General features: G+C 36.1%; 1 long non-coding RNA gene across 1 annotated transcript; it reads left to right on the top strand.

Annotated features, from left to right (window-relative positions):
* Positions 1-6,476: 6,476 nt before the first annotated feature.
* LOC141438251 (uncharacterized) lies at positions 6,477-10,618 on the top strand. The gene is made up of 3 exons (XR_012452465.1): positions 6,477-6,769; positions 9,609-9,713; positions 10,510-10,618. It is a non-coding gene; the product is annotated as an uncharacterized lncRNA (long non-coding RNA).
* Positions 10,619-11,134: the final 516 nt, after the last annotated feature.

Genomic DNA, 11,134 nt, shown 5'->3' with positions numbered 1-11,134 from the left:
CCTAGTCTAAAATTTAATTTAGGAAGAAACAGCGTCATTAAAAATGTCTTGAACAGTGTCACTGTTTTAAGGGTTCTGGAGCCAAAATGGCAAAAACGGAACCCTTATAGTTTCGCCATGTCTGTCTGTCTGTCTGTCCGTCCGCGGCTTTGCTCAGGGACTATCAATGCTAGAAAGCTGTAATTTTGCACGGATATATAGGTAACTTATGTCGACAAAATGGTACAATTAAAAATTCAAAAAATTATTTTTTTACGGTACCTCCCATAGACGAAAAGTGGGGGTAATTTTTTTTTCTCATCCAACCCTATAGTGTGGGGTATCGTTGGATAGGTCTTTTAAAACCATTAGGGGTTTGCTAAGACGATCTTTCGATTCAGTAATATGTTTGCGAAATATTCAACTTTAAAGTACAAATTTTCATTAAAATCGAGCGTCCCCCCCCCTCTAAAATCTAAACCGGTGGGTAGAAAAATTTGAAAAAATTCAGGATGGTAGTAAGTACATCAAACTTTCAAGGAAAACTATAACGGCTAAGTTAGCTTGAAAATTATTAGTAGTTTAAGAGTAAATAGCAGCCTAAGGTATAAAATAATAAATAATAATAATAAATAAATAAATATCATGGAACACTTGACACCAATTGACCTAGTCCTAAACTAAGCAAAGCTTGTACTATGGATACTAGGCAAATACGAAATCCTTAGAAAAATATTACTTAATTTTTTCGTAATGGCTACGGAACCCTATTTTGGGCGTGTCCGACACGCTCTTGGCCGGTTTTTTTATTTTATTTCGAGCTCAAGCACAATGAAACCGAAAAACTGGTAACAAAAGAAAATGTGTGAAGCAGCAGTGCTTGCAATGTTGCGTTTCGGCGTGGAGAGTAAGACAGCCGGTGAAATTACTGGCACGTGAGGTATTCCATCTTAGGCCTCTAGGTTGGCAACGCGTCTGCAACACCAGTGTTGCAGATGTTTATGGGCGGTGGTGATCTCTTACCATCAGGAGACCCATTTGCTCGTTTGCCATCCAGTCAAATAAAAAAAAAAAAGGAAAGAAAAATAGCCAGTTGAATAGCCAGTATCAGGGTGATACCATTTGCTTGTACTAGGTGGTGTCTCTGTTATGTATGTGGTTTATATAATAAACTTTTAACTTTTTATCAAATAAAAAAAAATGATTTTCTAGTTAATTGACCAAAATTAACTTACGCCGAGCAACTTTAGACAGCGACTTTTTATTTATTAAGATATATATTTTATACGTGTACCATAAAACCATGCTTAGAATGCTTATATGACAGATGTCATAGAGTCAATTGTTTTTATTTCACAATCTCATTAAAATTAATAAAAAGGTTCTGCTACTTTTTTTCTGGACCAATCCTTAGATAACCTTGTCAGTCACTCATATTTCTTATCATTAACAGGTTTGTACTTTTTATGAATTAAGTGATTAGTGATAATACTACAATTCTACCTATTAATTCCTGAAATGCCCTATTTCATTCGCGCAACTAAGTTCTTGCTGTAGCTATATAATATCAATTAGCTTTAAAGCTTGATCGATTCAGACGTTATTTTGCGAAGGTCCAATCGATGAACTAATATGGATTAGCCGTGTGGTTATGAGTAGCAAGCTAAAAAGTTGATTGGTTCAGCTTTAGCTCTTATTTTAAAATAAATAAGACAAAAAAAAACGAAATTGTGAAAACAAGTCTTTTGTAATTTGATATGTCACAACTTCAAAAACATCTTACTTGCACCTCAAAAGTGACGCCATTTGTATTAAAAATGGATTTACACGGATACGGATACGGATCCCTAAAAACTGTTTTTAAATTTATTCATCAAGTTACAAAAGAAATAAGACGAAAATTACGGAACATTCAAATATTTGTGATATCAAACTCTTAGCATACCTTTTGATAGGCCCCTCTTTTTCTGTACAGGGATCACATTAATAGCTAACTTCCAGCAAGAAACAGTTTTAGTCTTACTGTATAAAACCAGTTTAGCGACATAGCTGCCAAAAACCCTTGACGGTGCACCTGTCGCAAAGAATTCATTTTCTATGGCATCCACGTCCACTTCTTTTATTGTGTATATTCCCTTTTTAATCACGCATGCTTTCATCGGCACTCCAAATCCACCAAAAATTGCTTTGATGACGATACTGTTGCAATTGAAGTCCTTGATATTCAGAAACCAATTAGTACGAGAGGATATTTTCAGGCCTGCCGGCGCTGCCGCGAATGTACCCCTGTACTCTCGAGCCATTATATCTTTTGCTATTGTCACGTTTCCCCGTAGAAGATTGTAACCTTTAGTGCCATTGTACAATTCTAAGTGGAGATCGTACGGCAATGGATCAGCGAACGGTAGGTCAGTATCGTTGCAGAAGTCAAATCTCTCCAATGTTACCTTATACGACTTCCGGGCACACGATAAAACTAACAAATTCATCGAAATAAAAAAGAACTTCATTGTGCTTGCGGTAGTCGAGTTGCTTAGGAAGAACTGGAATGAGGAAATGATGGCTAAGGCCTATCATAATTAAATAGTAATAAGTAGGACCCGGAATTTTGCGTGCCGCTTTTGTCAGATTGTAGGGAGAGAACACCGCTGTTATGTTATCGACAAATCTCTATTTTTTTTTATATAAATTTAAGTATGTTTTATTGTATAAAACTTTAAACTTTCCGATTATACGTAATTTCAGCGGTCAATGATGAAAAAAGTTGAAAATATCAGAAAGTTTAATCTGTTTAAATTGCTTTATTGAAATCACTATAATTACGAATACTTTTATATTTTATAACTTGACAAAAGATCCCTCTGAGACCTCTTAACTTTAAGTGGCTTGTTTGCCTACCCTTTGGTAAAATAAAAGAAAAAACATTATTTTGTATTCCTTCAGTTCCTACCATAGCCAATATAAAGTATTTTATAATAATATTCCAAGCAAAAATATATTTACAATTATGTATTAAAGTTACAACTTAATTAACAGTTGTCGATTTCGTATTCAAAGTCTATTTCATTGTTAATTTCAGTATCGATAACATCGATAAAAAGCTGGACGCAAAATTCCGGGCCCTAGTAATAATGACAAACATATTATATTCCGGTGTAATCGTGATCTTATCTGGCCAAAACAGTCCAACGATTGAAACTTTCGAGAACAGTCTAGGTATAAGGTAAGGCTAGGTATTAGGGTAGGGTTAAGATGTGATTTGTGTAGTTTCAGTGTCAAGACTGTAATGCTATGAAATGTACTTTTTAATAAATAAATAAAAAATAAAGGGTACACTACATAAATACGAAATTCTGAAAGTCGGAAGCGAAGCATCGCGGAGCTCCTATTCCGCGCAATTATGGCGCTTCAGTAAAAAACCAGAAGTCGATCACTGATCCTAGTTTCATGCAAGAACAAAAAGTGTTCGTTCGTAACTGGTTTCGTATAAGAACAAAATAGTTTTCGTTCGCAACCGGTTTCTAAAAAGACCGAAAGAGTTTTCTTCCGCAACTGGTTAAGAAACTCCGGTTACGTACGCGGCCGAAGGGTCTCGATCCGCATCCTTGTTCGCCGTCGCCCGTCCACACCTCGTCCAGAAGGCGGGCGCGTGCGCGCGCCTTTGCGCCGCTTTTGCACTACCTGAGTGAGCATTTTCAGAAAAAGTTGTTGAAATGACTTTTCTTAGATTTGGATGAAATTTCGTTTTCCTACTCAGAATCAGGAGCACTTTCTATTGTAATAGCAGAAAAAAAAGTGTCTCAGGTTTTTCATATAATTTTGTGTTATCAATTAAGCTGGGTACTGACCAACGTTACGAGGTGAAATGTACATTCGCATCGAGCATGTTACGCATTGAGCATGTTCGCTGTGTTCTCAAAATCTACGTAATGTTGCTCGTCAAAACTTGTGCTCCATATTCGCCAGCCACTCTCAGTAAAGATGGCTGACTTGTTACAGCGTACTGACTGAACCGCGTAACAGTCAAAGGATTCGCCAAAAAACCGACAGCCGGGTGGAGCACTCAAAGCGAGCAACGAGCGGCTCGTTGCTCGCTGATTTCCCCGTAACACTAAGTACTGACTGCACGAATGCTCGCTGTGCAACATGTTACATTACACCTCGTAACGTTGGTCAGTACCCACCTTTACACTAGCGTCATAAATAGAAACATGTATGAAAACGGTAACGCGATGGAATAAAAAATATTGGGACACTTTTTTTCTACTATCCTACGAACAAATAATATCGCTATTACAATAGAAAGTGCTCCTGATTCTGAGTAGGAAAGCGAAATTTCATCCAAATCTTAAAAAAAAAGTCATTTCAACAACTTCTTCTGAAAACGCCCACCTAACTAACTACTCGTACAACAAGCTGTTCATATCGGCTGATAATTTCAATAATTCTAGGCGAAATTTAAAAATAAATTGTACGAAATCCTATGAGTGGTTTTGTGTCAGGTACTGTGTAGTAGTCCAGTTATAAATACCACTTACATGTTTTAGTGGGAGCTGGGTAGGAAGGAAGTGCATTTTTGTCTCTAAAACTATGTTAAGTATAAGAAAATAATGTTTACACTTACTTCTGTTTGCTCTCCTTGAATAAATAAATAAATAAATAAGGCCCAGCACGCAAAATAAAAAATATAATACATCAACACCTAGCCAAATTTTACCGTCTAGGAAGCTTACATCTCAAACATAATTTTATTAAGTACATAACGCGCTTTTTGGAAATTTCACAGGTGGTTAGAGGAGAAAGAGAAGGTGGATGAATCCCAATTTCCCTTAGTCATGCCTTTACTTGAGAACGAATTTATCGTTTTCATTCATTTATTTTAAGTTTCGTCGAAAATTCATACGAAAAAAAATTAGAAAATTTAAGTAAACGATTATTATACTCTTTTTCCAATTTAATCTGCTAGGTTTACATAAAAAATTGTCATTTTCGGAAACTCCCACAGGATTGAAACAGAAATTTGAAAATTGATTGAAAAATTGGGAAAAAAATTACAGTATAAAAGTGTTATAATACCTAGTTAAGAAGAAAGTTCTGAGAATATCTTAAATGAGTAACATAGCTAAATCGCTAATATTAAATGATATTGTAACGGCGAGTCGCGTGCTCCTGAGAAGAAGGGCTACGAAATAGCCCGAAACATGTCGAGCTAAACTCGGTTTAATACGTGAGTTATCCGTTACAATATCATTTAATATGAGTGAGTCTCACGGTAGTTTCATGTTCAAAATAGCTAAATCGCTCTTTAAGTACGTAACCAACATTTTGATTAGCCTTAATTTTGATCATTGATCAGAAAAGTAATCTTTGCCAATATCACGAAGCGAGTTTCTCTAATGAATATACAATGAGATTAAACCTAGTTCCCCGTACATAACCATCTTATGACCATCCATGACCGACCATCCCTGGAAAGAGCCAAATAGTTCATATTTTAAATAGATTTCGGTAATGTATAGTGGTTTACTGTCACGATAGGTTCCGGAAAATTAAGTACGTCAAGCAAAGCGAGGAGGAGTGTTTGGTAAAATGACGATCAATACGCGCGAGCCGAGCGAGCGAAGCGAGTGCGTGCGCCACGTCTGCGGCCGGCGAAGCGCCAGAACCTTATTAAGTAAGGAAATAACTTGGCCCCTATCAGTGCTGGTTATGTAAGATGGTTGGTTATGCATAGAAGGATTACTCGCAGTAGTTCCTTTAGTTCCTTTCCTTTCATACCTACTAATAAATGTCCTGTCTGAGAGAGAGAGAGAGAGAGAGAGAGAGAGAGAGAGAGAGAGAGAGAGAGAGAGAGAGATAGAGAGAGAGATTTATTTACACATATTCGATACACAGAAAAAACACGTTAGGATGGAATAATAATTAAAAAAAACCTCGAATACTATTAATTGGGACCCACTCAGCATAATGTTGCGGCAAGCCACAACGCTGGTTTTCAGTGGGACCCATTAAAACTAAACACATAAAATAAAGACATATACACACTAGGCTGTGACGACACGAACGCCAGCGGAAGGTATTAATTAAGTTCAGTTAAGAATTAAGTACTTTATTTTTATATTAATTGTATTACAAGGAAAACAACCTTTATTTCATACAAATTTCTTTTGACCACGCATTCTTTAACCCCTTCTATTTGTCAAAGGTGCCACTTTGAGGTGGCACAACCAGCAGGCCAATGTTTCGGTGTTGCTAACTATCGTGGTCCTGGACGCGAACATGCCGTAGGTCCTCGCGGGAGCCGCAAGAAACGCTGAATCAATCGCATCCATGTCTATGTCCTTAAAAAAGTAATCTCCTTTCTTGAGCACACCGCCTTTTATAGGAATCCCAAAACCTCCTATGATAGCTTTGGAAACAAAATGTTTGCAACGTATATTTTTCATCGTATATTTCCATTTTATGCCATTGGATGTTTCTCTTCCGTACGAGAAAGAACCGGTCTTGTCTTGACATGGAAGGTCTTCTGGGACTGTCAGATTACCCCTCACGAGATTATAGCCTTTAGTACTGTTGAAAACCTCTAAGACGAGTTTGAATGGTAACGGGCTCGCGTAAGGTGGCTTGGGATCTTTGCAGTCTTCTAACTTGACAAGCGACATCCTGTACTGTTTACAGGAACTAAAATAAAACAGAATATGGAGAACTATTTGAATGAGAATATACTTCATGGTATACGTCTGCTTATCGATGGACTTGCACGAAATGGCGTTGAAAATCCATATTTTCGGTACGTAGTTAGATTTGGTTTATTAGAATGATTAAATGAACATTACAAAGTCGTTATTGATGATGAGTACAGGACTTGTGTGTTCTATTAGTATTCTAGTTCAATACCATATTATACCTAATGTCCGGTTCACATTATTCCAGTAGCATGACACTGCGGTGCTCGATCGATCCTGCAGGGCTACTACGAAACTCGAAACTCGAAGTTCGTGTCGTACCGTCCCTCTCGCTCTCGCATTAAACAGTATAAGTGTCAGAGAGACCGCACGACACGAACTTCGTGTTTCGAGTTTCGTAGTAGCCCTGCTGTGTAACTCGTTTGGATTGTGACCCCGCAATGTTTCGCTACTGGCACGATTTTACTGGAATAATGTGAACCGCATTACATGCGAATACAATGCGAATAGCATTACATGGTAATATTAGTAATGATTATAAAGTGTTCGTTATCAACATGCACTTTTTGTAGCAAAGTATAGTTGAAAATACAAACTGAAATATAGATGCACAGAAAAACCAGAAAAATAAGAACAGCACTGGGAATCGAACCCAGGTCCTCGGTATTCCGTACCGCGAACGAGTAACGATATATCTTGTCCGGGTGAGCGGTTAGTTCCAATGGAGTGCCGAAAAAGTTTCTCGATGAGGGCTACGGTATAGATGTCGCTAGCGTCACTGCTTAAGTGGCTAAATAAGAAACAAACAAGCTGAGATATGAGGTGCATAAGGGAAATTCGTGTCGGTACCGTTGACCATCAGTGGTGTAGCGGTATAGCACGCGGTACGGAATACCGAGGACCTGGGTTCGATTCCCAGTGCTGGTCTTATTTTTCTGGTTTTTCTGTGCATCTATATTTCAGTTTGTATTGTATTTTCAAATTAGGTTTTACGGGATGACCGTAAAAGTAAAAATTTGGAATTGAAATAAAAAATACAAAAAGATTCCCAAAAACCCATCTCAAAGTATAGTTGACAAAAAAACAAATGCACAAGTATTTTAAACTTATATATTTTGCAAATTATGAGATTTATGTAGTTACATACATATTTATAATCATTCATCAAAATACTGAATAAAAGACTAAAATTTGTTCAATAGATTTGGCTTTCAGTCGTTGACGTCGATTAGAAAAAATCCATTATAAATAACTAAATGACCTTTCTACGGTAACAGAAGTAACAAAAAGGTAATTTAAGAATTTAAAATATGGCACGCAATTTTTATGACGCCCTCCCATATTCACCTCATTGCCTTCTATCAGCTGCTGCACGATTTTTTCAGTACTGTAATGGGGGTTTAACTTCAAGACATTTTTTAGTTTATATAATAAACTTTTAACTTTAGGTGCTTATTTCTACTGTCTTTTTAGGGTTGCGTACCCAAAGGGTCCAACGGGGCCCTATTACTGAGACTACACTGTCTGTTGTCTGTCTGCCTGTCTATCCGTCTGTCACAGTGCTCTATCTCTTAAGCCCTAAAAGTTAGACACTTGAAATTTTCACAGATTATGTATTACAGTAGCCGCTATAACAACAAATACTTAAAATAAAATAAAGTTACAAATTAAAGGGGGTCGTCATACAAGAAACGTGTTTTTTTCCGCGTTTTTTGGTTGCTAGCCATTGCTCAGGCGACCGAGTTGCCTAGCAACGACTAGCTATTTCGTTTAAATATTTGCCTTTTAAGTTTGCGATTTTAATTATGTTTTATAAGAGCTTCGATAATATAATATAGTGACTGTATGATCGTGTGGTTTATTCGTTTTTGTGCAAAATTCATAGAGCAATTTATGAACCACAAACCTCAATGAAGCCAACTTTGATAAAGCGCTCGCCAAACCCACACCGTATAATCACTGTTTACCTTTTGTTTTTTTACACTAAAATAATCATACTAAGTATGTAACACTATTTACAAGGTTTATAATAAGTACAGTTTAAAATTTATTCACACTAGTCGAGCTTCTTATTATTTAATTACACAATATACGAAGTCCGCTGAATTTCCCGCGAATGAACCGCGCTGACAGACAGCCATTTTTTTTCTGCCGCGGCGCATTTAATGCAAGGAGTCTAAAGCGCTATTCAGCCTCCGACAGGGCGACAGCCAAAGAGGATGAGAATTTAAATTTGTTCTTTATTCAAAATACTTGCACCTAGTATGTACTTTCATCTTGGTGATATGTTTTTATTCAAATCCATATTGTGAATGGAAATACTGTGATCATACGTGCACTTTATTAGGACTCCACTTGAAATACTTGAATATCAACTCTAAATACGATGTGCATTATTTAGATTAAAATAAACACGCGTAATTTAATTACATTTTCAACTAAACTTGTATTTTGATTACGTAAATTAATGTCATTTGACGTATCTATATTTTTTTTTAAATATAGTAGGAGGAAAAAGGTTTTGTACCGTAAGGAGATATCTAGAAGTGAAATCCTAAGAAGGTAAGTATTTATTTTAAAGTTAAGAACAAAAGTGAATATTCAAATGTATTTGTTTTTTCTGTCAACCATAGCCTTTGCTACGAAAAGTGCACGTTGATAACGATCACAAGTAATGATACCTATATGCACTTTGATAACGATCACTAGTAATGATACCTATACCTACTAATATATAACATTTTTGTCCAAGATTAAATTATTTTACAATTACTCCTGCGTCACAGGAGTAATCATTGCTCTTTTAAAATGATGTTTAAATATCGATTACATTTTTACGAAGGTGTCGATATTCTTATAACGATCATTGTAAAATGACTAACGTCACGTTGTCCACTTTATTTCATAGCAAAACTATTAAAATGCCTAATATTATGCTCGCAGAAAGCAAATAAAGACGGAGTTCTTCGTGTGAGTCTTCGGTCGCAGACTTCGATAGCTCTTGAGATCATATAGGAATCCAAGTTTCTTTGTGGCGGAGATACAATAGTAGGTATCTATCCATATAGTTTTTTAAATGCTTTTATTCAAATTGCAACAGTTAATTTGTTGATATCTCTTTCAAGTCAAATTTCAACCGTCTTTATTGATGCGATTAACTTAAAAGATAAACTTAAAGTCCTATGCGTATGTAATGTTACTTTGTGAAATAATGTTGCCATATTAATTGAAATAGTGATGCGTTCAGTTTTCGTTCAATCACGAATGAGTGATTATAGTCGATCGTGAATCAGCACCCTTTTGGTACGAAAAACCGTGTTGAACAGATCCAAAGATGCATTGTTTATAAGTATTCATCATAAAATTCAAAAATGTATGGTAATGAAACATGAATAAAACTTGGAAATAAACCACAGATATTAAAAAAAAGTCCCGTAAAACAGTTACTTACTATAGTAACATTTTCATAGCCTATTTAATTTCAGTATAATATGGTAACATCAAATTATAATTCTTAATTCAGAGTAGGTTAAAGATATATCTAATCACTACAAATGGAATGTAAGGACTGAACACTGACAATATGGAAAGAAGATAAAAATCATGACGCGATTTATTTCAAAATCTTCAGCATAAAAAAAACATTCATTCGTTGTGTCACAAGTGTCACAACACTATTTTTGTTTCATCAAAACCTGACAACCCAGTAAACGTCAGGTAACTTCGTTTGATTAAAATTCGACTTTTAGGTAGATTGGTCGATATCACTATAACAATCAGCAAAATGGCTTGTATTTAAAAATATTTTGTTTTTATTTTAACATTGAATCATTTTCTATTTCAGGTTTTCATCAAAGACAATGTGCGCAATGTTTAAGTTATTTATTGATTGTATCATGTTTAAATTAATTGTAAATATGCTTTTAACTATCATTAAATTATTTGTTTCAAGACTGTCCAGTTTCCACAATGTTTTCAACAGTAGATCAATAATGTTTTTAATACCCTGTCAATTGACGAAGGCGTATCAAACGCTGAATCTACTGAAAATTCGTACCGGCGTTCAGTTATATTGCTGTGACGGCCAGCGACGCACGCGCCTGTCCAACGCGACCGAAATACATCAGTCGATCGAAATCGTTTCGTAATTCTATCACCGTTTCGTAACCCGTTGAACCCTAACCTCGTCACTAATATCCCGCCACACGTGAACAACTCTACTGTGTTACCATACTACGAGTCGTGTTAGTGTTTATGTAGCGGAGTTATAGTAAGAATTCGAATTTGGCAGAAAACTGGGCGTCTACGCGACGATAGGGAAACCTTGACAATTGTATAAACAACAAATTCCTTAGCTGCCTGAGAGTTCCATGGCTGTTGAATCTTTCAGATCGCAGCTGAGCTTTCAGTTTAGCGTCTATCATCCTTTATTGTTTCAACTATTTCAGTAGGAAGTTTTCTACAGGCAT

The sequence above is a fragment of the Choristoneura fumiferana genome, chromosome 18 (genome assembly GCF_025370935.1).
Source record: "Choristoneura fumiferana chromosome 18, NRCan_CFum_1, whole genome shotgun sequence".
In the NCBI taxonomy this organism is placed as follows: domain Eukaryota; kingdom Metazoa; phylum Arthropoda; class Insecta; order Lepidoptera; family Tortricidae; genus Choristoneura; species Choristoneura fumiferana.
Note: the sequence above shows the minus strand (reverse complement) of the source record. Positions and strands in the feature narration are given on the sequence as shown.